This window comes from Panicum virgatum, chromosome 9N (genome assembly GCF_016808335.1).
Source record: "Panicum virgatum strain AP13 chromosome 9N, P.virgatum_v5, whole genome shotgun sequence".
Lineage (NCBI taxonomy): Eukaryota > Viridiplantae > Streptophyta > Magnoliopsida > Poales > Poaceae > Panicum > Panicum virgatum.
Genome location: NC_053153.1, coordinates 26820372 through 26846042, shown reverse-complemented (window position 1 = coordinate 26846042; position 25671 = coordinate 26820372). Strand labels below are relative to the sequence as shown.

The following is a 25671-nucleotide window of genomic DNA, read 5'->3' as shown; positions in this document are numbered from 1 at the left end:
CTGCACCACCGATAGCGTCAACAGGGGCGCATCACCTTCAGTCTTGTTTAATCAAGCAGTATTACCCGCATATATTTTCTCTGTCCGTTTTGGTTTCGCCCCAAGAAGTCAGTTTGACTTTTCACGGATGAGTGTGCATTGCATTTGCACCGAACGGACCCGCAGAAAGAGATGTGGTTACTGGTTAGTTAGGGCCGTGGTTTTACTTTTACACCCAGAGCCCGAAACATCTTCTTTCTTCTATCCAAATGGAACTGCAAGTGTGCCCATGTATGTATACTGTATACAGAGGGGAGGCAGGCAGCAACGGAGCTTCACTCCACTAGCAGCGCGAGGCAACGGCGAGCAGGCACTCGTTGCATCCTGGGACTCCCAGGCATCAAACGAAAACTAACTGCCCGCCGTTGATCCACTGACGTCGATCGGCCGAGCTAGCGAAGGATCAGAGAACCTGGGTCGTCGGTTGCGGCGTCGCGCTCCGGCGATGGCACTGCCGCGCCAGCACCCCACCCCCACGCGGCTAGCTAGCCCGGCCGTGTTCGCGGCGGGTGCGGCGTCGGCGTCCACCCACCGGGCGAACCGGAACGGCCGCGGCGGATGGATGCATGCGAGGCCCCTGCTAGCGACCGGAGATGCTCTGCAGTCTGCCGTGCCCTCGGGAGCACCAGCCAGCCGCGAAAGTCACATATCCGATCCGTCCGTCTGATTGCTGTGCTGGTAGTGGTAGGTTCTCAGCTCGGTGTTGCCGAGTTGTAGCTAGCCCGAGCGATGCGGCGAAACACGCGGAGGTGCAGGCGGCCAGGTAGCCCGGAGCGTGCGTGGGCATGGATGGTGTCACGCACGCAAATCCACTTGGTACTAGTATTTAGTTGCCAATCTTTCTGTCTTTTTTGTTTTTGCTAACAAGTCGAGCTAAAAGCGCCTTTTGGTAGTGGGGGCTGGGGACGGATTTGATCATCAGAAGTGATGTTCCGATGAGAGGAGAACGACGTCCGCGTTCCTGTTCTGGACTGCCCCAGATCAACCTGGAACCGGGCCCGAAGACGACGGCACTTTCTAAACTCGCTTGATTTGATCGCGCGCGCGCACGCACCGACGGCCACGTTCCGTTTGCACGTAGTAAGGCTGCCCGCAGTGAGTTCTCTAAGCCGTTCTCTATGCCATATAGAGAGTGAAGATAGAGAAGAAAACGCCGCAGTGGCGTTCTCTATGTCGTACTCAAAGCTAGCGCACGGCTCGGCACGCGCCATTCCCAGCGCATGTAGCGCTCGCGCGCTACGGGTGGGCCCGGCATCGATGCCGCGCCCCCCAACCGCTCGGAAGCCGCCTCCGCCGCCGGGAGGGAGGAGCTCGCCCGCCGCCCGCCATGTCCCCGCTCGCCCTGCTCGCCGGCCGCGGTCCCATGCGCTCGCCGCCACCATCGAGAGGCCCCTGCTCGATTCCCCGTGCGGGCCGCCGCCGTCCGCACCGCTCCGCCGTGCCGCGGGCGGGCCACCCCGCTGCGCCGCCGCGAGGCCCGGAGCTGGGGACGGGGCCCCTGCTTGCGGCTGGAGGGAAGAGGGCGCTGGGGAGGGGGCGGCGTGCCTGCGGGAGGGAGCAGGGGAGGGACATCCGTAGGGGAGGGGAGGGAGAGAGAACGGGGAGGGAGAGAGAGGGTGCCGAGCTCGAGCTCTCGCCGACCATGCGCGCTCCTGCAGGCGCACTGCGCGCCCGGCCGGCGCGGCCTCCGCCCGACCGAGCAGGAGAGGAGGGGTGCCGGGGCCGCCGCGGCCTCCTCCCGGCCCTCGCTCGCAAGCTCCGCCGCGGCAGCGCCCATGGCCGGCGTGGGGAGGGAGCAGGGGGAGGGAGGAGGGGCGCGCCCATGGAGGGGTGGAGGAGCGCCGCGCGGGGAGATTGGGGAAAGAGAGACGGGGAGTGGGGGAGGGAAGGGGACAGAGAGGATTGGGGAGCTCCGCCGCCGCCTCCGCCGTGGATCCGCTACTGTGGCTGGCGCGCATGGACCGGGGCAGGGGGAGGAGGCCACCGCCGCGCGCATGCCAGGGAGGGGGAGGAGGCCGGAGGCTGGAAGGAGGCGCGAGGAGGGAGGACGGGTCCCTAGCTCCGCCGCACCGCCGGAGGAGATGGTGGCCGGCGGCGGAGGTCGGGGGAGGAGGGGCGCGGTGGCGGAGGGAGAGAGGAGGGAGGGAGGGACAGAGAGAGGGCGGGGGAGAGGGGACCCGTGCTCGCGCTCGAGGAGCAGAGCAGAGGAGGGCTGCCCCCGCCGCTGCTGCCTCGCCGCGCGCCGCGGTCCGGGCGCCCCGCCATGGCCGCCGGGGAGGGCGGACTAATCGAGCCGCGGCGGAGGGGAGCTCGGCCACGGCCTCTGCCGCGCGCGGATCCGCGCCACGGGCCGGTGGCGGAGGCCGCCCCGCCGCGCCTCGCCATGGCCCGCTCCCGCGTCGAGGTAGGGAGGGGGGAGGGCACGCGCACGCCATGGCCGCGCCGCCGCTCCGCCCGCCCGCCGCGGCCTCTGCTCCGGTCGAGCTCGGCGCGCCTCCTTGGGAGGAGGGAGGACGACCGCCGGGAGCCAGGACGCGCGGCAGGGGGGCCGCGGCGAGGCCTCGCGCGGAGGGAAGAGGGAGGTGGAGCTCCATGGGCGGACGGAGCTCGCGCGCGGGGGTGGGGCCCCTGCCCCGGCGGAGAGAGAGAAGGGAGGGAGGGCGGGGGTAAAAAAGAATTCTGACACGGGGTCCCACGAGTGGGTAGTTGGGATAGAGTAGAGATATAGAGAGTGAACGAGCACAGCGAAACTGAATATAGAGAGGAGAATCTCGATGACTAGGCAGGAATATTTTTTTTAGAAAGTGAATTTAGAGAGTGACGAGTGCGGAGAGCCTAATGCAGATCGAGAGATCAGGGCACTCTCGAGTTGAGGGCAATGCAGCGCATTCATCCATTGGCGAAAGACCTGAGGGGCTCCGAGTTCCGACAAAAGTTGGCACTGTCCACGAGCGCGTACGCCGGGGGGAGTCTATGCGTCGCATTCAGCGATTTGAAAACGAGTCATCGCAGAAGCAGCCTGCCGCGCGCCAGGCTGGCGGGCGCGGGCGCGACGCGCGGGCGCTGGAGCAGTGAATGAACCGGAGGCCGGCCCATTAAGCTTACGCGCAAACATTTCAGGGAACGACGGGCTGGAACGTTTCATTTTTTTCCTTTGATTTATTCTTGTTCAAACAGACTTTCATTTCATGGGTTTTAATTTTCTAAACGTTAATTTGTTTGAAAATATTTGAAGAAAGTGTTACGGAACATTTCAAAAGTTTTCCGTAACATTTGTTCAGAGACAATTTAAAAAAAATGTTCTCGAACATTTCAAAAGTGTTATGGAACAATTCAAAAAAAGTATTCCGGAACATTTCAAAAGTGTTTTCTAATAATAAAAAAAGTGTTCAAGAACAATTTAAAAATGTGTTCCCTAACATTTCAAAAGTTTTTCTTCAAAAGTGCTTCGGAACATTTAAAAAAATTTCTGGGAACATCTCAAAAGTGTTCCGGAACATTTCAAAAGTTTTTTGGTAACATCTCAAAAGTGTTCCGGAACAATTCAAAAAAGTGTTTCGGAACATTTCAAAAAAGTGTTCCGGAACAATTCAAAAGTGTTTCGGAAAGTGTTTCAGAATATTTTCAAAAGTGTTCAGAAACATTTTAAAGGTTTCTGGGAACATCTCAAAAAGTGTTCTGGAACATTTTCAAAAGTGTTCTGGAACAATTCAAAAAAAGTGTTCCGGAACATTTCAAATGTCTACTGGAACAATTCAAAAAAGTGTTCAGGAATAATTTAAAAAAGTGTTCCCTAAAATTTCAAAAGTGTTTCGGAATATTTTCAAAAAAGTGTTCCGGAGCAATTCAAAAAAGTGTTTCGGAACATTTCAAAAGTGTTTTCTAATAATAAAAAAAGTGTTCAAGAACAATTTAAAAAAGTGTTTCGGAATATTTTCAAAAATATTTCGGAACATTTAAAAAAATTTCTGGGAACATCTCAAAAGTGTTCCAGAACATTTCAAAAATTTTCCGGGAACATCTCAAAAATGTTCTGGAACATTTTTCAAAAGTGTTCCGGAACAATTCAAAAAAGTGTTCCGGAATATTTCAAAAAAGTGTTCTGGAACAATTCAAAAGTGTTTCGGAAAAGTGTTTCAGAATATTTTCAAAAGTGTTCAGGAACATTTCAAAAGGTTTTCCGGGAACATCTCAAAAGTGTCCTTGAACATTTTTCAAAAGTGTTCCAGAACATTTTCAAAAGTGTTCCGGAACATTTCAAAAGTGTCCTGGAACAATTCAAAAAAGTGTTCAGGAACAATTTTAAAAAGTGTTCCCTAACATTTCAATATTTTAGTAATATATGTTAACAAACCAAGTAATCTAATAGTAGCAAATAAGATTAGTATCCAACATGAGAGAGCAAGAGATTAGAAAAAGGTTGTCCGCTCTCAACAGGAATAGAAACAGAAGGTTTCGGTTACGAATGCGCAAAATTAGTTAGCAGAATAGAAGAATGACGAAACACAAAAGAGAGATCAAAGGGAACGAACCATCCACTGCACAGAAATGGAGTCGCTAACAGCATCAAGTGCGCCCCCCCTCGTGAATCGCAAATCCGAATCAGAAAAGGAAAAGAAGAGACGCTGGTATAAAATGGACTGGAAACTTAATGGGCCTACCGAGGGAAATGCGGACAGTGTACGAAAAGCCCAGCGCACGAACTGAAGATCCCCTTCTGCGATAGCTCTGTTTCCAGCAGCGCGCGCGATAAATAACCTACGCGGTACGCCGCGCGAGCGCCCACGCGTCCGTCGATTCCTACTCGCTTCGTACCAAAGCAACGCAAACACTGTGGAAGCCGATTATTTTGTGCCTTCTTGTCAAATCCATTTTGTACTATAGGGTCCCTTTGGTTTTTTCTAGAATATCCTCAAAAACACTTTAACCGCAAATTAGATGTACTATTAAATAAAAGCGGTTTACAAAACCAACTTCAAAATCACTGCGTTAGGAATCCTGAAGAATCTAATGAGGTCTTTGATTATGCGATTATAGGATGGTTACTATAGCAACACTGTAGTCAATCGTTAATTATTTACCGTCATTAGATTCATCACGAGAAGTTACACCATCCGTGAAAAAATTTTGAAAATAGATTTCAATTAGTGATTCATGCATATAAGATTTCCTGCTAGAAAAACCCTAAAACAGGGAAACCAAACATGACCATAGTCGATAACTTGCTTGGGAGATAGTACGTAAAAACCTTCCCTCTGAATCTGATCGACAGTCCTCCTGCCTCAGCATCGTCGATAACGCCAATACTCATAATCTGATACAGTACGTCAGGTTCAAATCGGTCAAGGAAATCTAATCCGGATACTTTTTCTTTGGGGCGTGTTTAGGCCGCCAAAATTTTTATGTTGGCTACTGTAGCAATTTCGTTTTTAATTAGTAATTAGTGTCCAATTATGTACTAATTAGGCTCAAAAGATTCATCTCATCATTTCCAGCTAACTGTACAATTAATTATTTTTTAAACTATATTTAATGCTTCATACATGTGTCCAAAAATTTGATGTGACGAGTAATTTTGAAAATTTTTGAGAACTAAACATGGCCATGTTTTCTATCCAGTTTCTTCCCGAGGAACAGGAGCCAAGAGCAGCTGCGCGTCAGAGCCCCAGGGTCCGATCTATCGCGATCCATTTATTAAGCCTTTCCTGACTTTTTTTCGCCGGTCGTCCATGTACCCTGCGATGCACGGCACCGAACCAACTTCCCGAGTCACCAAAGAAAGGGATGTGGTGTGGCCATGTGGTTTTTGACCCGAAAAACAAAAGATTTTTTTCTTCTCCTTTTGCCTCCAATAGAAACTCCCAAGTGCTCAAACGGAGAAGCAGGAAGCAGCCAAGTCTACGACAAATAAGAAAGAGCAGCAGAGATGCGCTACCTTGCGATCCGAACGGCGCCTGATGTTCCCTTTATTTTTTGGGCTCTTTTGGCCTCGCTAAGTTGTGTAAAGCTTAGCAGCCTGTGAGCGCTCCATGCATGTTATACTAAAATTCTCTCTACTTAATAAAGATACGTAGCTCTCCTGCGTATTAAAAAAAAAGGAAACGGCGCCTGGTGCAAACAAGCTGACGTTGAGGAAGAAACGAAGAACCCGTCGTCCGGCGGCTGGCCAACGCCGGTAGTGTGGCGCCGTGCATCCTACCCGCCGCGGAGTGCGAAGAGGAGAGGCGCGCGCGGACCCAAACAACGATCCCCGGCTCGCCGGCTCTGTGGGCTCGTCCATCGTTGTCGTTTGGCCTGGCCCGCCGCGCGTCGTGTTCCGGGGGATTCCGACGTGCCCGAGGCGGGCCGAGGAGGCGGGGACGTCACCGCGATCTCTCGGAACGCCGCACCGGGTGCGAATTCTGGGAGCGGGTGGTGGATGCACCGGCTGGTGTTGGCTCGCCCGTTCGCCGGAGAGCCGGACAAGGAATGGCCCGTCGTGCCGGGCTGCTGGCCGCGTAGGCGTAGCTCTGCCGGCTGCCGCCGGTCGGCTCGGACTGGTCCGGCGGCTGCTTCGACGAACGGTGACAGATCATGGGCGGGTGACGTCTGACGCGAAGGGTTGATGCCGACATGCCGTGGCCTGGGGACTTGGGGGGATCCGGGCATCTGGCAATGAATGATGCCATTGAGCATGGGCCATGCCGAGCTGGCCGAGCCGCGGATCAGCGGATGCGATAGGTCTCGCAGGAAAATTTCGACGCCTTCCTCGCGGGGCCGCCGGCGACCGTGCATGCGCCGCACGTGGCGGGGGGCGCAGGGGCATCCGTGGAGCACGTTGTGTCCGAGAAGAGTTCGCCGAAGAAAGAGATCGCGGACGCTGGAATGATTTTTTCTCGAGGGAAGGAATGAAATTTCTGGATGAACGGGGAGCTACTACGGTCACGACCGGCCCATCTAGCTTCACGTCTCTCATGATCGGCCTATTGGGCGCTGATGGGAGTAGCGTGGGTGACTAGGGTCTTTTAATTTCTGTCGCAGAAACACCAACTTCGGGCCTGTTTAGGAAGTGGGATCTTAAGCTACTAATAACCACCCTTCCATGATGGGTTTAAAATAGAATAAGATAGACCATCCAACTATCGAAAATGAGCAAATTTGACTTTTTAGATGGTTTTGAAGATGTTTTTCCATTTCATAAAAATTAAAAATATTTAAATTTAAACTAAAAAATTTATAAGTAATTCATTTTAAATCAAAATGCGAAATGGGTATCAAAATTTTTCTAAAAATGTAACCTACCTAGTTGCACTGTACTTGTCATTTATTTGAATCCATTTTTTAAATGTTCATAGTATTTGGTTGCGTGTAGTTAAGGCTATTATTTTTGAATAAATAAGATTAAAAAAGAGCAATAGATAGATTACATTTTAGAAAAAATTTGATACTAGTTTCATATTTCTCTATTTTAAAATGAATTGGTTTTGATTTTATAGATCTTATTAGAATTTTTAATTTTTCTTAAAAATACAAAACCACCTTCAACACCACCCTAAGGGCCAAATTTGTCCAGTTTCGATAATTGAATGATCTATCTTATCCGGTTTTATAGTTTAAAGTTAAAAATCAGACTTTTGCGATAGTTCAAAGGTGTAAACCGGACTTTTCTCTTTAAAATAAGCTTGAGATCTATTTGGATAATAAGTAAATATGCACAATAAACACATAGAAAAGGAGGTGGGTGTGAATATCTGGTGAACCCCACCAGCAAATAAGCACAATAAGCATACTTTAGAGGTGTTTATGGGCTTATTGGGTGCTTAAAATAAGCTCCTTCAACTCAATAAACCTTGGTATTTGAAGGCCAAAAGGTTTATTAGGAGGAGTTTATAATAAGTACCCACGAACCAAACAAAATCTTCATGAGAGGCACTAATTAGCGTCTAGTAGGCTATCGCAACACCTTTCCCCGCCTCCCTATGACATACGCATGGACACAGGATCCACAAGATACAACAGCTCGCATGCTGCAATCTAAATTTAAAACACTGTAATTTATAACCAAGAGTTCAAATTAAATACTAATTGCATCACGACATCTTCTACCACCATGTCTTCGAAATAAGGTTACTTTCTTAAATATATTTGAATGGTTATTATAGCTGGAAGAATTTTTTTATACTGAGTTAGAACTTTCATTGGAAAGGTAGAACAGCCGTTCCAACTTCAGAATTAGAAATGTTGTCCTAGAACAATGTTCTAATAAAAATGTTATAAAAAAGAAATACAAATGTTCCATTAGAAAAATAGAGATTATTTCGTAATGGAAAAATGTTCCTAAAAATTGTTATGGAACAAAATAGAATTGTTTGAAAAGACACATCATCCAAACATATTCAAGTGTGGTCTAGTTTCAATGATGTCATCGTAGAAAATATAATGATATAAAGGGAACCTGATTTGAATGTAATCAGTTAGCAAACCATAGTTTTTTTTGTATATAATTTTGAAAGAAGTTCGGTTTTGCTACATGCGACACAGCCCTGCATGTGCGTCAGCCTCGGGCCGCGCATCAGGCTTGCACTGGGCCTTCTACGACAGATCAATAGCAAGTCACGCGCGCAAGCGCGTTTTTTTATTTTTGTATTTTTCAAAAAAAATTTACAGAAATATATTTTTGGTTTCAAGTTTTACAGTTCTGTACCCCTACCGCCCGGCAGGGAGGCGGTAGAGGCCTATATGTAAATAAAAATAAATTTATTTTGCGCAGAGGTCCTTGGAGGGAGCCTGCCGCCCCCCTGTCGGGCGGCAGGCCCCTGCCGCCCCACCAGCTGGCGGCAGGGGGCCTGCCGCCCTGCAGGGGGGGCGGCAGGCTCCCTCTTTAAATATAAAACTCCGTCCCTTCCCTCTACGCCCTCATTTTGTGCCCACGAGATCCAGAGAGGGGAGAGGGAGAAAGGAAGGGTGAGAGAGGTAAAAAAACCGTGATCCCCGTGCTGAGCAGTGGCAACCTGTGATCTCGTACTCGCAGCTAGATACACTATGGTTCCTATTTTGAGCTATTCGAGCGTGTAGTCATCATCATCGTCGGCAGGATCTCGGCCGCTAACTCCTACCGCACCTAACTTGTCCTTCATTAAACCACATAACATATTACATTGAAGGTTTCATTCGTTACAACCAAATTCGAGACAAATACATAATATACTTAGTTTCATACACACAAATACATTGCAAGCTGTTACGTGCACAACTAGATGCGGCGAATTTTTGTAGGTGGAGCCAATCCATCCATCGGATTCCCGGAAGGTCCAGCCTTGGCAGCAGCAGTGGGTACTGAAAGCTGTGGGCACTTCTTGTAAGTGTGACCGTCCGCTCCACACAAGTTGCAACGTTTTTTCTTCTTTCCAGCCTCGGACTCGTCCATTCCGTTCCGGATCCGACGTGTCTGCCGTTGGCCTATGCCCCGCTTCGTAGCTGCATCAGGGATGAGCATTGGATGTGGATTTTTTTGAGTGAATGGGCCTAGAATACCGATGCCGTATATCTCATGACACCAAGTCTGTGCTGTGGCTTCTTTTGTGAAATATTGAGAAACATAGGATGCAGCATCTAACCCGGATACAGAACAAGCCGCGATGACATGGGAGCATGGTAAGTGATGCACCTTTGACTTCTGACATCGGCAGAATACCCTTCCGTCAATGGTTATCAAAACTTCTTGAATTACCCTTTGTCTGTGGACACCCTGTCCGGTCCTGTCCCTGCATGATACCTCAAATCTTTGCTCCTTTATGCCCATCGATATGACTGAGTGAAATCGAGCCTTTTCAATTTTTCTCTCCATGTACTCATTGACCCTTCTACAAAAATGCACTCCTGAATCATTAAGTAAGGGAGCGGCTGATGCGTATCGCTCCCAAAAATACCTTATACATCCATACATGATGAACTCAACAATGCCAACAAGAGGAAATCCACGAACACGACGCATTACCATATTGTAACATTCAGCATGGTTGGTCGTCTCGATCCCATAACGTCTCCCATTTGTGTCATACAGAAGTGACCACTTCTCTTTAGGCGCACCACCAATCCACTGTGAAAATGGCTTAGCATGTCCAACTAATGAATCTGTAGAACGTCTCCTGCTAAATGATGAGACCTGGCTCTTAAATAATTCAGCACTCATGTCATCAATTATACCCCACAAAGCATCAAATTTTCTCTGCTGATTCTGAGTGCACAATCGCTTGAACAAATTCATCAGATCCTTATTCTTGAACCGCTCATAAAAGTTAGCAGCAATATGCCTCACACACCACCTATTGACAACATCTGGCCATATAGGAGGTGAAGATTGACTACCTTCTTGGAGCTGCCTTATAGCTGCAAGTAGACCTGCATACCTATCATTGATAAGGCAAACATTAGGCCTTCCAGCAACAACGTGAATCTTCAGACGTTCAAGAAACCAGTACCAGCTTTCTGTGTTCTCATTCTCAACAAAGGCAAAGGCGATGAGAACTATCTGCTTGTTGCAATCAATTCCGATTGCCGTCAATATTGTTCCCTTATATTTCCCTGTCAGGAAAGTGCCGTCAATACACAGAACAGGAAGAGAGTAAATGAATGCCCTCACACATGCTCCAATGCAGAAGAAAGCTCGTAGCAGAATGCTTGGCCCCCTGACAAGCTCGGTACACTGTATGTATCAAAAGCACTTCCAGGATTTCTGTGCACAATAGCTTCAAGCATACGAGGTAGGTTGTCATATGATGCTTCATAAGTGCCAAACCTCATCTCAAATACTTTTTGTTTAGCCCGCCAAGCTTTTGCATAGCTGATCATATACTGGAAATTCTGTTCAATGTCCCTAATTATCAATGCAGGCTCATAATCCATTTTGTCAAGAATCACCCCATACATCTTCTTAGCCACGAAAGTTGATGTGATATTACGATGATGTCCCATAACACCTGTCAATCTACAAGTATGTGGTGTAATAATTGAACATTCCCAGTGTGTCTTGAACTTTCCCTTGTATGCATGCACTCGCCATGTACAGTCTCTATCTGCACACCTCACCTCGTATTCTTTGCTGCTAGACTTTAGTACTCTGAATTCCTTCTTCAGAGATACAGCCCAGAGCTTCACAGTATCCTTCACATCCTCAATGGTACGATACTTTGCCCCTTGTATGACCTCATTCACTCTGTATTCAAACTCCGGACATTTAATATCTTGTACCACTGGATTACCAAAACCCTCTTTACGCCATTCACCTAACACTGGGAAGCGCTCATCGTCCTCATTGCCCGATGAGTCCCCACATTGCTCTATTATTTGTGCATCCTGGTCTTTTTTCTCCATGTCCTCCACAATTCCAGGTATCCGCTCGCCTTCATCTGCTAAACCTTGTGGTTCTGGTTCTGGTTCTGGAGCTTGCATGTTCTCTTCTTTTTTATCCTCTTCCATCTCTTCATTGCAGTCAGATGTTGTGTGTGTTGACCCTTCACCTAAATCAGCAGTCTTCTGGTGAATCTGAATTACCATTGCGAGAGGCCACCCACTTTCAAGAGCTGCGTGCATGTAATGTTGCCATTCTTCTGTACTACTTATATGCGTCAACTCCCAGAAATCCCCATTAGCTTCCCAGGAAGTCAAAGTATGAACCGTAAGCAAATGTGTCTTTGGATTCACATTGAACATCTTGTGAAGACATTTCCGTATGGACTCTAAACTCCTCTCTAGGGGTTTATCTAGACTGCACTGTTTTCTTTCCAATGCTGATAGATTTACTCCATAGGAATCATGAGTAATTCTATAGAAGTCACCGTAATGAACTTGAAATGCCACTTTGCTCGACATATCTGGCCATGAAAAGACTTTATTTTAATTAATCTAATATCTACAAATATACTATGCCTTCAATTATAACCACTAATCCGAACCCTAAGTGCTTACAATAATAAAAAATACTAATCATAAAATTAAACATACAAAAAAATCTGAAATGACAAAGTTGAGAAATATTGGTTACCTGCGGTTCGGATCCAAAATCCTGCAGAGTTTCGCCGGTTTTTTTACCTCTCTCACCCCTCCTCTCTCCCTCTCCCCTCTCTGGATCTCGTGGGCAGAAAATGAAGGCGCAGAGGGAAGGGGCGGAGTTTTATATTTGAGGAGGGAGCCTGCCGCCCCCCGGCCGGACGGCAGGTCACCTGCCGCCAACTGGTGGGGCGGCAGGGGGACTGCCGCCCGGCGGGGGGCGGCAGGCTCCCTCCAAGGACCTCTACGTAAAATAAATTTATTTTTATTTATATATAGGTCCCTACTGCCTTCCTGCCGGGCGGTAGGGGTATAGAACTGTAAATCCTGAAACAAAAAATATATTTCTGTAATTTTTTTTTGAAAAATACAAAAATAAAAAAAACGCCGCGCAAGCTGTAATATTTCCGGAAAAGCGGGATGAACATAGGAGCGGAACACACGAATAGAAAAGTGGACCTCCATCTCGTTTCAGCCCACGAAGGATCCGGGCCACCCGCTTGTGGGCTTGCGACACGTCCGCCCTAGCAATAGACGGCGCAGCCTATTGACCTACGGCAAAACTAAGGTCATGCTTAGTTTGGTGAAAAATTTTCGACACACTTTCGTGTCGAATCTTCGGACACATGTATATAGTATTAAATATAATTTAAAAAATAACTAATTATACAGTTTAACTGTTCATACGAGATGATTTTTTAAGTCTAATTAGTCTATAATTAGACATTAATTGCCAAATAAAAACGAAATGTGCTACAGTACCAAAACTCAAACTTTTTCATCAACTAAACACACCCTAAGTCCCGTTTGGATCTGTTTGAATTTTAAGAATCCAAAATGTAAAAGTTAGAGTACTTCCAAACGGGTTAGATTTTGGTGAAGATTTTAGAATCCTTATAAAATCCTAAAAGCTGCATAAGGGTAGATTCTAGCAACTATTGGATGATGAAATTACCATTTTATCCGTAATCATATGTAAGCAATAATTTAAAATATTAGCAAGGGTAAAAAAGCGATGTATGCAATTGCATCAAACATAGGGGGTGCAAATTGGTGATCCTCAGATGCACCTCCAACCCTTTTTAACTTAAAATTTATACTAATTTTTCAAAATGAGATCTGATTTTGGAAAAATAGTATAAAATTTTGTACTAAAAAGAGTTGAAGGTGCACCTACAGATCACTAATTGACACCTCTAATCAAACATCCATAAAAATCAGCTACTATAATTCAAAGATCCAAAAGGCACCATGCAAAATTTATCCACAATCGAGATTTTGAAAATTTATTCAAAATTTATATTTTTAAAATCCACAATCTCATCCAAACGCGAAAATAGAGCATGAATTCCACCGCATACGACGTGCATTCCATTGGCCATTACTACCCACCAGCCACGTTCCTATTGCGCAACTGCTACGTGTCCCCGACACGACCGGCCGCCACCACGACTTTGTCACTGGCATGCGGGCCCCTAGGTTACGGAGCCCACTTGTCAGTAAGAAGTCACCATTTGCAGAGCAGCCAACGCCCAAGCCAGGAAGAATTGGCGAGCCAACCAAAAACCACCCGCCGTCGGCAAACGCCGGCCTCCACCGCCTGCGCCACCACCCGCCTCAGTCCGTTCGTCCGGCAACCACCCGCGCGCCGCCCATGGGCTGCTCCTCCTCCCTACCAGGTAGCTCCTACCCGCCTCGCCAACTGCCAAAAAGAAAAAAAAATCGCTCCCCTTTTCTCCCCCTCATATCTGTGGATCTTTCTGTTCATTCGCGTTGTGCTGCTTGGGCGATATGGCCTCGGAAGCTCGGAGTTGAGCAGGGTGGGCGCTGCTGTAGGCACGGTGTGATTCGGGCTCCCGATTGGGACTTAAGGGGTTGTGGGGTGGAAGGTCAATGCTGCTTCAGTTTGGGGGAAAGTTTGCGCTGCGACGGTGGCTGGGTTTGCAGCTTGATCGATTCGTGGAGTTTTGATATGTCTTTCGTATAAATTCTGTCTAGGAATCGATGGAGCTGAATTATTTGGTCTGTGGAACTGAAGGGGCTATGAAATTCGTGCGACTGTGAAGGTTGTTGTTGTTGGGATGTAAAAATGGGGAAAATTTGGTCTTTACAGCTTGTTTGGATAAATCCATTCCCCATGTGGATTGGAGGGGATCCAGGGGGGGGGGGGGGGGGGCTTAGTTAATTTATTTGGTTTCATTTGCAAGCTCTGTACACTAGCATTGACTCAAGCCTGAAGCTAGTTGTGTGAATCAATCAGTCAGCAGCTCATATACTTTGAGAGTAGACTATTATTGCTCTATTCTCAAAACTGCTTCTATCATGGCAATAGCATTAGTGGGACAATCAAATGAGCAACCACAAACAAGGGATAAAAGTTGGAATTTCTGTGTATTGACATCTAAAATAAGAGGGCTTTTATATTAAGGCGCTGTACTGAGTTCATATCATAGTTCATGCACTCGCCCAACAAGCACCCTTAAGGTTGAGAGGCGCTCTAAGACACACCAATTGGCATTTGTCAAGTGCACTATTTACTTCACTGTGTACATCATGAATTGTTGGTAGCAAAGAACAGCACCTGATAGAAAGGAAGGAAGCTAACCAAAGCTCTTCTGTTTAAGCTAGAGAAAGCCAGAATAAGAAAGAAGGGTACAGTAGGCTGGTGACCCTGACGATAGCACTAAGAGTGGTGAAGAGTGCCTTGGGAAATAGAATGTGAGTGATGCTTCTGATTTAGGAAGTGCTATAAATGGATCAGCGTATCTAACCCCCCTCCCCCCTAGTTAACCTGCAGCTATTTTATAGCAAGACCGATCATTCTTAATTCCATCGATATTCCCTAAAACCTTGATGTTTTGCTTTATAACTACTGCACATTTATGTTGGGACTCAAAATAATCTGCTGTTTAAAAAAGAGCTATTATAGTCTTGCAAGGTATGTAGGCCTGCTTACTAGTCATAAAAATAGAAATTGCAACTATGTCAACAAAAATCTAATAAAGGTAATGGCAAAATAGATCATTCTTAATTCCATTATATCCCTGAACCACTGTTGGAACCTTAATATTTCGTTATTACTATTATGGATTTATGTTGGGATGCAAAATAGTCAACTGTTTAAACTAGAGCTATTATAGCCTTGCAAGGAATGTAGGCCTGCTTACCAGTCATAAAAATAAACCGCGAAAGAAAATTATCTAGATTCTATCCTCTCAAACCTATGATCACTCAAAACTGCCCATAGTTGAATATCCAAAATTGAAATTTTACTAAAATAGTTGTAATCATATGGATATCCTTAAATCTTATGTTCTTCAGCTCATAACAGGACCTATATAATATTCACTGCAGCTTCTTGTAAACCTCGTTTAAATCATGTTTTTCCCTGAGTACACCTCTTAAAAATTTCTTGTGGCTGCTGGGTTGGCAAATATACTTTAAAAGGATCCATGCAAAACTTCTAAAATGGAATTATAATTGCTTGGTATTTAATTTTCTCCAGTTAGTCACTCTTGTGTTTTTTTTTCAAATCAACATTATTATAATGTGAAGCTGCTAGGTAGCAAACAATTGTGCTATGCACTGATGCATCATTTTTTCCCTCATTTAGCCACTAATGCTGGAAGTGGAGGGTTGAACAATGTCAGCAGTGGGAGTTCTGATATCGATTCAAAGAACTTCCGAGTGAAGGTTTGCTAATAGCAATCTTATGTGGGTCATTTATTTAAATTTCTCCTTGGATATGTTTATTCGCAAATTAAACTGTAATTCTGTCATTATGATTCTCCTTGTTCTTGTATCTATCTGGCTAGCGTTTTATCAGCATATCGACGTCATATCTCAGTCCAATTATTGCCTTGGTGTAATGCTTGTAGTTTTTTTAAATGTTGGCATCAAATTGAATCGAATTTGCACATTGTTCCCAGTTTCTCTTATTTGTTCCCTTTGCAGTTGGTATTGCTTGGAGACTGGTGTTGGGAAGAGCTGCATTGTTCTTCGCTTTGTCCGTGGTCAATTTGACCCTACTTCCAAGGTTAAACTAGCAACTAACGGTTTTCAGTTTCATGAACTGTATGTACATTGTACTTTAACCTTTTCACATGTGCTATTTCGCTTCACCTTCTTCCATTTAATGAATTTAGGTAACTGTTGGTGCATCATTTTTGTCACAAACATTGGCATTAGAGGACTCCACAACAGTGAAGTTTGAAATATGGGATACTGCTGGCCAAGAGAGGTACATATTAGGGGCTTGGCTTTAATTTTAAGTTATGACACGTAGGGCATTAGGAATGCAGGTGGGTGTCTTCGTGAACCCGCATATAGTTCATTTTTAGTTGGCTTTATTGGAAACCCATCTAAAAATGACCTGTATGGGGGTTCATGGACAAACCACTTGCATCCCTAGGTCATATTGCATTGATCTGCCTAAAGAAATTTCATCAGAAAAGTACCCACTTATGCACTCATGTTTAAGTTCAGTTAACTTAAGTTGTATTCAAGCACAATAATGATTTTCTTGCAAAATTCATGAAAGATAGTCAATTTTCAGGTATGCTGCCTTGGCGCCTCTTTACTACCGGGGAGCTGGTGCTGCAATTGTTGTCTATGACATAACCAGTCCAGAATCATTTAACAAAGCACAATACTGGGTGAAGGTACTGCATCTATTCCCTTCTATGAAGTCATATGTTGATTAATCTTGTCTATGAAATCTCCTTAAGATGTATGGATGGTCAAGTTCAATTAATTCACTCCAAACTTTAAAACGTTGGTCACAAGTTCTCTGGGATTTGTGTTTCTGCTTTTGAGTTACCATATCATGTTTGTGTTATACTCCGGAGATATTTCTGGTCAGTCTACTACATTGACAGTATAATTGGAGAGGCCATCTTACTGTATTGAAGTCTCATATTGTACTACAGTACTGAGAGGTTTTCGTAACTACTTCAAATGGTGTGATCATGATTGTTCCAAAGTATTAGAGTATATTTGGTAGTTGTAGATATACGTATCGTAAACTGCCATATGTATCCCGAGGAGCCTTGCCCCCAAGTCTTGTACTCTTATATATACCGGCTGAGGCCTCAATGCAATCTATCCATCAATTACACCAATCCTATTATTCTACTTGGTATCACGAGTTTAGGGTTTGAGATCCTAGGCAACCTTCCGCTGCCCTAACCCTAGCGCCGCCGGCGCCCCTCCTCTCGCGCCGCTGCCTTCCCCCTGTTTCCCACGGCGCCCCTCCAGGGCGCCCCCTCGCCGGCCTTCTAGTGCGCCCCCAGGGAGGTCGCCCATGACCTCCGCCGGGGGCAGCGCCCTTCATCGCGGCGGATCGAGTTAATTCGCCGCCTTTAGAGTCTCCGGCAGCAACACATCGTCACGTACCTCGCCACCCGCCGTGGAAACCGTCGACGGCGACCTCGACCAGCGCTGCTGTGGTGGTAGCTGCGGTCAACCGCGGCGCACGCGTCCTTCCCTGCACTGTCGTGGTGGCAGATCGGGCTTCCGCGCGCCCCCTCCACCAGTCGTCGACAGGTCCCGTGGCGGCGCTGACCCTCCATCCCGTCGATCCCGGCGGGGATCCGCCCGCCTCGGCATCCGCGGCCCCTCCGGGCGTGGAGCCACCCGGCACCAACCTGGCGGACTCCGCTTGCGCCCGTCGGGCACCGCGTCGCCCGCCACCGTCGCCGGCCAGAACCCGCGACCCCGACCGCCTCCGCCGCTTCGGTGCAGATCCCCGCCGCCCAATCCATCGCCGTTGCTGGGCGCCTACCCATCGAGCCTCTGACTTCTCTCTGTTTCGGTCCCTCTGACCGACGGGTGAGAGAAGAACATAGATAGGAGGGGTGAGGTGCCTGTGCTACGCGCACCCGGAGGTCCTACACGAGATGCTGCTGCTGATTTCTTTTTGGTAATTTCTCTGAATTTTTACTCGATCACTGATCGAGATTGCGTCGCCCACCGCCCGTCGACCGCATGCCTCTTCTTCGACATCGTCACCGGCCGTTCTTCTTCAACACCCGTGTCGCCCGGGCTGGCGTGCGGTGCGCGTCGGTGCACCACCCGCAGCGCCGCCAGGCCCCTCCGCGACACGGTCTCCAAGCCGATCGTCCCCGACTTCTCCGCCATGTTTCTGATCTGCGCGGCATCGTCGTCCGTCGTCTCGTGTGTGCACCCTCGGTCTGATCAGCCGATCAGCATACACGCACGGATCTAGGACGGGTGTTCTCAGTACGCGTGCATCTTCCCCGTGCATGGAGGGCTGCCGCTGTGTCGTCTCTTCGAGCAGCAGCGGTTCCACACATGGTCTCCTCCGCCTTTGCATCTACACCGCCGCCGACCACGTCCACGACCTCATCGTCGACTCGTCGTTGCGCGCTTCGCGCATGGTCTTCGTCAAGCTGCACGAGTTCTTGGCCATCTCCTTCGAGCACCGCCGCCGCGTCATCCGGATCACTCGGCCTTGTGCTAGAAAGTCTGGATTCCCCTCCTCGCTTCGTTTAGCACAACCACGTTGCCAGCGTCGCCATCTCGTCCCCGACTACTTCGTCTACTCCAGCAACAGCAGGCGTTGGCACCTCCTACCTTGCCTTCTTCTGCGCCTGCGACCGCCATGGAGGCCTTCTCTGCTGGTCCCCCCGGCGATGGCGTCTGGTTGTGCATCCTCTCTTGCACGTCCGGTATTGGCAACACCGGTGCGTGCCCATCGTCCCCGATGCGTTTCCGAGCCTGGCAAACTCGGGCATGTGTCGCCCGATGGCCTGACTGCATTGACTTCGGCATCGCTCCCTCTACGACTGCCTCGATGCGTCGCCATCTTCGTCTCCGGCGTTTTCTCCATTACGCCACCACCATGGTGCCTCCTTGTGCGCCCGCGGCTTCATGTGCGGCTACCTCGTCTTCGGTAACCTCGACTGCTCTACGTCGACCACGGCTATCCTATGCACGGCATCTTCAACCATGGCTCCTCGCCCTCCAGTTCGGCTACCTCGACATCGGCACAAAGGGCTACCATCCGCATGAGTTATTCGCCGGTTTTCTCTCCAGTCGCAGCATCCGCACCACACCGACGTTATGACTACGGGGGGATGTTAGTCCGTTGGCTACTGCTTTCGGCTTCTTCTCCAGTCTCACCATTTGCGGTACTCCCGCTGTGACTGCAGGGGAGTATTAGAGTATATTTGGTAGTTGTAGATATACGTATCGTAAACTGCCATATGATTATACCGGCCGAGGCCTCAATGCAATCCATCCATCAATTACACCAATCCTATTATTCTACACAAAGGATCTGCTAGCAACAGTGTAGCAAATGCCCTAACTTATTGTTATTTAGCTATGCATGTATTCTGTAGCTTTTGTCTATTCTGTTTTGACTGCGAGCAACATTTATATTTGTTAGCATAATGAAATCCATGATGATACCCTCTTTTGTTTTGGCACCAGCCTGAACTTTTCATCACTTTCTTTTCCACTCAGGAACTTCAAAAACATGGTGGTCCTGATATGATTATGGCTTTGGTTGGAAATAAGGCTGATCTACATGAAAATCGTAGTGTATCTTCTCAGGTATGAAAGAAAGGTTATGCCAATTTGTCTATTTGAATGGTAATGTTAAAGGTTTTGACACTATGCTTTGATTTCTTAAGGAAGCACAAGAGTATGCAGAAAAGAACAGTATGTTTTTCATCGAGACGTCAGCAAAAACAGCCGATAACATAAATCAATTATTTGAGGTATGTAACTATGTATCAGGGAGCATAGTGAGAATTGATTTTTATATGCTCCCTCCGTTTTTAAGTATGACGTACTAATTAGCTTGTCCTAAAAGTTCTGCATTAAAAAATGTGAAGTAAGATGTGACAACATGAAAAGCATATAGGCTCGTGAGTTTATTCTAAATGTTGAAAAGGTATTGGCCTACACAATGAAGGCTGGTAGCAGAAGTAAGATGAGAGCAAAGCCTTTTGGCTTCATGCTGACTAGTTCGTTTAAAATCAGAAACTCCTCGTTCCAAGCAGGACCAAGAAATATGCTAGTCAAATCTTCCATCAGTTGGCATTTCCAATCTGTTGCCACGTGTCTTTCGGGGGAAAAATAAGATATGTTGCCCACTTGATTGATGATCTGAAATTTTGTGATGTGGCTGTTGGAATCTGGCCTGTCCAAAAGGGACTACCAGAACTTATGAATTTGATTGGGGTCATTCTGTCTCTTGCGTGCTACTTGTCTTGTCCTTGGAATAAAACAGCTTTACATGTGAAATCATTGATAGGAAGAAGGGGAGTAGGGCCAAATCAGCAAAACATAGCATTTTTTTTATAGGAAACGTGAAGCAAGCCTGAACTTTTGTGCTCTAATCACCACACAAGAAAGTAACCTTTCTGTGTGGATATTTTGACCAACACACTGAAATGATAAATACATTTGCTCCCACATTTAGTCATCCTGCCCCAGTTTGTTCATATGCTGTTGCAGTCTTTGGCACGATCATACTAACATATTGAATATATATTTGGCAGGAAATCGCCAAGAGGTTGCCCAGGCCAACATCATCTTGATGACACTTGATCAGTGTAGTAGGTTTTAAAAAGCCTGGTCAAGGAGTACTGTGTAATATACAGTAGCAATTAAAACGCAAACCTTGCCTGTACAATGTAACATGGTGTCAGGTCAAGCACTCCAGCCATCTGTATGCACGTTGTTTGCATATGTAACTTCCATGTAATGCTTGCCCGGTGTGTTGGTTGTGTTGGGACCAGGAAATACACGTTTCCAGTTTGGTCCAAGTTAACTCGTCGTGACATGATCTGTACTGTGCACTGGCAATCAACAAGTGACTGAACTGATACGCAGGCGCAAGTTGCGACTCCTGTTTTCTGATGCGAAATCAAATGTACCATATTATGTAACTTTGCTGTTTACGGTTGGATCGGAGATGCCTTTGGTCCCATAATAAAAGCTGAAAACATTAGGAGCTATTCTTTGATCAATCTCGGCCAAAAACTGACCAGCTAACTTCACACTAACATTAGGAGCTGAAAACTGACCAGCTAACATTAGGAGCTGAAAACATTAGGAGCTATTCTTTGAAATCTCTTGTACTAGAAACTTTCATGAACTAACTTTACACTTCGCATTTGAATTCTACGATCATTACGTTGATCCATTTGGTAAGAACCACGCTGTTTCTTATTGAGAATATACTGACGATCTGCAAATCTTTTTATATGAAGGCGACAAAGAAGTTCAGAACCCAACAAATTATTTACATATAAAAAGCTAACCTCAATATTCCATATCCAAGCTCTTTTCACTAAACTTGAACCTGTACTGCTGCAGCCCTGAAGGCTGAAGCTTCAAATTCAAAACATGTTTTTTTAGGAATACTACGGCAACCCGGGGGTTGCGGGTTGCCTGAACTTTATTACCAAGGGAACAAATTTACAATTGGTGAGTAATTATAAAGGAGAAGATCCATAAAAAGACTTAACTTTTCACTTATCTTGGCCTTGTCAGCTGGTCTGTTGCATCTATTGGTCCAGAGAGGAGGTCATCGTGACATCGCCTGGAGATTTGAAGGTTGGACTCAAATTCGTGCCTCTCTAGGGTGTGTTTAGTTGCTGAAAAAGTTTGTATTTTGGTACCGTAGCACATTTCGTTGTTACTTGACAAATAATGTCTAATTATAGACTAATTAGACTTAAAAGATTCAGCTCGTGCTACTCAGTTAGAATGTGTAATTAGTTATTTTTTCAACAATATTTAATGCTCTATGTATGTATCCGAAGATTTGAGGTGATGAGTAGTGTGCAAATTTTTTTGGGAACTAAACAGGGTCTAAATTACTATCATTTTTCAGCTTTGACTTGACTGTTGAATCAGAAAAAACTGTACTAACATCTGCATCAACAATTAATTCAGCTCCAAATGAAGAAATCGTGATGGTTAGGTCAGTCTCAGTGCAAGTTTCATAGAGGTTTCATGCATATTAAATGAGGTGTCACATAGGCAAAAATAATGACATGACAAGAAATTTATGAAGAGAGAAGAAATGAGTTTCATCTAGATAAAACTTGTGTTACACTGTTTCCAAGACTATGAAACTTGACGAAACTAGTATGGCGCCGGCGCAGCGGCCGAGGCCCAAGAGGCCGCTCCTGTCCACGAAAGTCAACCTCTCGGCGGTCATCACCGGCACGGCGTACGTCGGCTTCTCGTCGGCGTCCAGCATCGTGCTGGTCAAGCACTACGTGCTCGGCTGGAGCTTCAGCCTCGACGGCGACGCTCCGGCTCTCGACTACGCCAAGCTGCCCAAGCTGCCGCGCATCGGCCCGAAGCCCCGGTCCAAGGCGCTGACCGTCGCGCTGCCGATTGCCACCACGGCGACCGTCCTCGCGGCGGTCGCCGTCGGGTTCTTGCTCCTCCGGCGGCGGCACAGGTACGCCGAGCTGCGCGAGGATTGGGAGATGGAGTTCGGGCCGCACCGGTTCGCGTACAGGGACCTGTACGACGCCACCGATGGCTTCAAGGACAAGCGACTCCTCGGAGCAGGAGGATTTGGCAGGGTGTACAGGCGCGTGCTCCCGGGGTCCAGGACCGAGGTCGCCGTGAAGAAGGTGTCCCACGAATCACGGCAAGGGATGAAGGAGTTCGTCGCCGAGGTTGTCAGCATCGGCCGGCTCCGGCACCGCAACCTTGTGCAGCTGCTCGGCTACTGCCCGGCGCAGAGGGGAGCTCCTGCTGGTCTACGATTACATGCCCAATGGCAGCCTCGACAAGCACCTGCACTACCACGGCGACAAGCCCGTCTTGGACTGGGCTCAGAGGCTTGGCATCAGGGGCGGATTTACAGGGGGGGGCTATGGGGCTCTAGCCCCCCCTACTGCCCAAACAACCATTGAAATCAAAGGAGAAATATGAGAGAAAAAGAGAAAAAAAGGTGAAGAAATGAGTGGAGATAGAGAGGAGGAAGAACCAAGCCCCCCCTAAGTTGAAAATCTGCTTCCGCCCCTAAGTTGAAAATCTGCTTCCGCCACTGCTTGGCATCATCAGAGGCGTCGCCGCCGGGCTGCTCTACATGCACGAGGACTGGGAGAAGGTGGTCATCCACCGGGACATCAAAACAAGCAACGTGCTCCTTGACGGGGAGATGAACGGGCGGCTGGGTGACTTCGGCCTTGCGAGGCTGTACGACCATGGCGCGGACCCGCACACCACGTGTGTGGTCGGCACCATGGGCTACATGGCGCCGGAGCTGGTGCGCACCGGCAGGGCGACCACTCGCTCCGACGTGTTCGCCTTCGGCGCGTTCGTCCTGGAGGTTGCCTGCGGCCGGAGGCCCATCGAGGAGGAGGAGGAAGATGCCGACGCCGCCGCCACCGCTGGCGACCGGTTCGTGCTCGCGGAGTGGGTGCTCGGGCACTGGCGCAAGGGCTCCATCGCCGGTGCGGTGGACGCCAGGCTCGGCTCGGAGTTCGACGCCGCGGAGGCGGACCTCGTGCTGCGGCTGGGGCTGGCGTGCCTGCAGCCGTCGCCGGCGGCGCGGCCGAGCATGCGGCAGGTGACGCAGTACCTCGACGGCAGCGCGCCGTTGCCGGAGCTGCCCGCGACGTACGTCACGTTCGAGGGCGGGGAGAAGCACCAGCAGGCGCTCTTCGACTCGTGGTCCGTCTGGCGGCCGACCTCGACGGCGGCGATGAGCTTCGCCACCATGTCTGACACTTGGACCACCCCTCTAGCCACTCCGACTCTAAACCCAGGTGTTAGAGTGGGGGAGAGAGGGGTTTTATCACTGGACCAACATTTCCCCTAGTCGAGCGAGCCGCGCCGCGCCTGTGGCTGCTGGTCTCAGCGAACCCCGCAGGAGAAATCGCGGAGCAGAAGAAATGCGTGGCCGGTGGATTTCGAACCCGGGACCTAGCTCTGGTACCAATTTAGACCACCCTTTCTAGCCACTCCGACCATAAAACCCAGGTGTTAGAGTGGGGGGAGAGAGGATTTATCACTAGAAGAACACTGACATCGGCCTATCCGGCGGCAGATGACACGGCCGTAGGACATAAGTATCCTTTGAGAAAATTCCAGCCCGTAGGACATAGGTGCCGACCATAAATGCAAGTATATTTATGGAAAAGAAAAGTCATGGGAAGAGCCAATAAGATCAATTATAATGGGAATATTATAAATATTAAATTTGCTGACATGACAGAAGAGAGAAAGAGAAAATGTTATGTGACGTGAGAGGAGTGTCATCACCGTGACACTCTTCCGGCTCGATTACTTAGTTCGCAGCGATGACACTCCCTACTGAGACTGGTCTAAGAGTAAGTATTATAATTGGCGAAAGGCTGACTAAAAAGAGAAAGTAGAAAAAAATAAAAAATAGACGAGTTGCTAGACGCCGGCTCAAACGGGCGATCTCCAATGTGCTGCAGCTGCCCCCACCGTTTGCCGGATTCTTATTAGCTCCTGTTCACGCAGAGCAGTAAAGGATAGCGGGCCCTACCACCACTGCTCCTCCTGTTCGCGTGACATGGCATTTTCTTATCGCCGGCGGCCGCCGAAACCATAAACCTTGTTCGAGTTCCGCGGGAAACCACCGAAATTTATATTGTTCTAAGGAGTTCCGCGGGAGCTGTCAGATGATTAGGTCAAAGCTAACGTGGATCTAGTTGAAGGTGACGGGAGTTACAATATAAATTGGAATGGGATGATGATATCAGTAGAAGATTTACGAGAGTCCGATTTCCTTTAAAAAACGTTCTAAATATAGCAGTACTTCTTTCTTTTTAGTCTCGTATTCGACTAATAATCTTTATAGGTTTATATGTATAAAAAGAAGCAGTCAGCAACGTTGTAAGAGATCCATCAATTAATACCACTTTTCTTGGCATAATCGCCAAAATCCTAGGAGCAACAGTGGTACTTTTCGATGAATTATTCAGTGAATAGGGCTGCATCGACTCTCCGGTTTCCTGGTAAGTTCACTTTTATCAGATGTTTTAGACTTTAATTACGAGCGCATCCCATAGTTTCGTCTAGTTTATATACCAATTTATCGAATTTTTGTAAACTTGCAAGGTTGCATCGTCTGATCTCTTGTTTGTTTATAAACCTTATAATTTACCAATTTCTATCAAGTGTTTGTAAGGTTGCTAGTTCTTAATAGATTTCACAATTTACCCTATTTCGATCAAACTTCTATCGGCTCAGTTTATTGGAGTTTTATTTGCTTATCTTATGGCCGACATGATCATGATCTAGATACTTATAACAAATTTTGATAAGAATATTGCCATCGTAATTAGTTTCATCGGCTATTTTGGTTTAATCCATCGCCCTGCTGTCAGTGCTATCTCAGTTAGGTCCGATCCGACTGATGGTAACCATCATATTACATTTTATCGGTCAGATGCGTTTCCTTACAATGATGTTTGTCCTTATCACCATTTGTTAATAACGAATCGGTTTTTCACCAATGACTCGTTTTTCGTATTAGACTTCATGACTGATGCGCTTAAACTCTTCAGAATCCCCACCGTTGTTTACTGATTAAATTTTATCCCCTTATTAATTACAGGTCAATTTGACCAC

The 25671-nt window shown here is 47.5% G+C and overlaps 2 pseudogenes across 1 annotated transcript; both read left to right on the top strand.

Annotated features, from left to right (window-relative positions):
• Positions 1-13577: 13577 nt before the first annotated feature.
• LOC120691004 lies at positions 13578-20987 on the top strand (annotated as a pseudogene). The gene is made up of 8 exons (XR_005682068.1): positions 13578-13745; positions 15680-15759; positions 16021-16102; positions 16212-16306; positions 16622-16727; positions 19555-19644; positions 19725-19811; positions 20598-20987. The product of XR_005682068.1 is annotated as a ras-related protein RABF1-like (transcript).
• LOC120688908 lies at positions 20738-23890 on the top strand (annotated as a pseudogene).
• Positions 23891-25671: the final 1781 nt, after the last annotated feature.